We start from the raw sequence: 2,593 nt of genomic DNA on the forward strand, positions 1-2,593 counted from the left end.
AGCTTCAGGGAGCACCAACCACCTTGCTGGCAGGGAGATCAGAGCCACACTTGGGGAACAAACGAGCAGTGGGTAATGAGTCTCACTGTGAAGTGAGAGTGACTCCTGTGTGTCCCACATAAGCTAGGAGCAGGAAGAGGGACCTCAGGACTTCAGGAGGCTGGATCAAACTGGCTGCCATCTCACCTCAGGTCCTTCTCTGAGCCAAGTGTGTGGAGAGATTTCATCAATAAAAGTGTTGTCCTGGTCTTAGTTTGTGTGACACCCCAGGGTCTGGCAGGGCCTACTACATCCCCATCCTCTCTGACACACCTCATGGGAACCCTGCCTTCGAAGGCCTTGGGGACTTAATGCCACTCTGGACACAGGGGCTCCAATTCCTGCTTTGCCCCACCAATCTCCCCTCAGTCTTCTCCAAAGGTCACCTGTGCTTTTCAGCGTACAGCTGAAAAGCTGTCACCCTATAAGGGGTGAGCCCAGCCCTATCTGCCAGGGACTCCACCTACAGCTGCAGGTCTAGCAAAGAAGCAGTTTCTCAGCTGACCTCCCTGTCCCCCTGCCCTGGCCCAGTCAAGGGAGTTGGAGAGCAAGAGCTACTGCTGTCAACACATTCCAGGGAGTGCCCTCTGCAGGGGAGTGCCCTGTACAGGACTCATCTGGGACCCACAACGGTCCTGCCATGTCAGCAACCTGGATCATTGCCACCACTTAACAGTTGGGGAAACTGCGGGTGAAGTAATCACAAGACAAGTGTCAAAGCTGAGAGCAGATCCAGGCGCTGCTGGCTCGCGCCTGTAAGTCTAGTTACTCAGGGCAGAAATCAAGAGAATCACAGTTTGAAGGTAGCCTGGGCAAATAGCTCTAGAGACCGTAACTTGAAAATAACTAACACAAAAAAGGGCTAGTGGAGTGACTCAAAAGTGCCTGCCTAGCAAGTGTGAGGCCCTGAGTTCAAATCCCAGTAGCGCCAAAGAAAGAAAGAAAGAAAGCTGGAAGCAACAGTAAGCTCTTGATGACAACTATCCCCAATCCACCTCTGCCCCCTCAGTGACAAAATGGATGAGACAGGGATGGCCCACACCTAGCTACACAGCGATCCCCTACTGTCCTTGGTGTACCCATGGCCCACAGAACCTCCCCAGAGAAGGTGAACATAAAACCCAGGCAAGGGCAAGGCTGCCCTGCTTCCAGTGAGAGCTGGGAGCCAGTCTGAGGGTTGACATGGTCCCTGACCAGCAGGATGACTTTGGACAAGTAACTTCAGTGTTGAGCACACAGTCACACACTCACACACACGTGTGCATGCAGCCCACCCTCTACCCGTGTTCCCCAGTGCCCCATGTGAGTGAGTGGGGAGTGAGTGGGTGGGAGCTATGGAGCAGCTTCGCAGCGACAGTCTCTGTAGCTCACTCGGAGCCCCCCTCTTGGCTGGATGTCAGCCCCAGCCTTATGCACAGGCAGCTGCCTCTAGGGAATGATTTGAAGGGCTCCCAGAAGCAGCCCACCCTTGGGAACATCCCCCGCCCCCTGCCTGCCTGCCACGGGGCCTTCGTAAGGCCAGGCTAGATCCGGGAAAGGAAGGGAGCCCCAGTAGTGGCTCCACAGTCCTGGCACTGTCCTAAGAGACCTATGCATTGCCTCCCTTGTATCTGCCCAACACCCCACCTTGCCTCCCCGCTCCCATGTGCCCCAGTTCATAGCTTAGGAGCCTCTTGCTTAGAGGTGGGAAAATCCAGGCTGAGAAAGTTGGAGAATGCTGCTCAGATCCCCAACCACAGAGCCAGCAATCCCACCCCAGTTCCTGGGCTGTCTCCGCTTCTCACGCCATCGTGCTAAAAGCATTCGTGGACCTGACCCTCAGGAGACTGGAGCCTGGATCAGTACAGAGGAGCCCCAGGAGCCCGAGAGCAGGACAGAGGCAGGGTGGAACCCCAGGAAGAGAGAAGGAGGGAGGCACCTAGGATCAGCATTGAGGAAGGTTCTGGACTTTTCATTTCAGCCAGGTCATCTTGCAGCTATAAGACCCAGAGTTGTGCTTCCACTAGTTGTGTACACGAGTGCAAATGCACACACGTCACACACACACACACAGGCATGGAAGTGTACACAGGGACATGCACACATGCATGGGAGTGTACACATACGTGCACATGACAAGAATGACTCCATGAAGAAGGAAATGCCTGCAGGCTGGGGCGAGATGAATGCTCCGGTGCCTCAGCCAGGGAGATGCTGGTAGACAGAGATGGTTGCCCAAAGCTCACTCACATCCCACTGCCCAGACCCCTTGCCGGCCTCCACCCACTCAGCTGACCTTCCAGAGTCCATTCCATCCCATCGCCACCTAGCCAGACACTGCATCAGGAGCATCACCTACATCAGCCCATCACTCAGACAGCACTGCACCCAGTCACTTCAGACACGGCTCTCAGCATGTCCCCAAGCAGGGGTCTGCCTTCTCTTCAAGGGCTCAAGACTGACTTGGGAGAGTTTGTTCAGGTGCCAGATACATCCCAGGAAGGAAGAAGGGAGGGGCAAGAGGCCCAGGCTGCCAGGGCGAACTCCCCAGAAAGAATCTTTTTATTAGCATACG

Source organism: Castor canadensis, chromosome 4 (assembly GCF_047511655.1).
Source record: "Castor canadensis chromosome 4, mCasCan1.hap1v2, whole genome shotgun sequence".
NCBI classification, from domain to species: domain Eukaryota; kingdom Metazoa; phylum Chordata; class Mammalia; order Rodentia; family Castoridae; genus Castor; species Castor canadensis.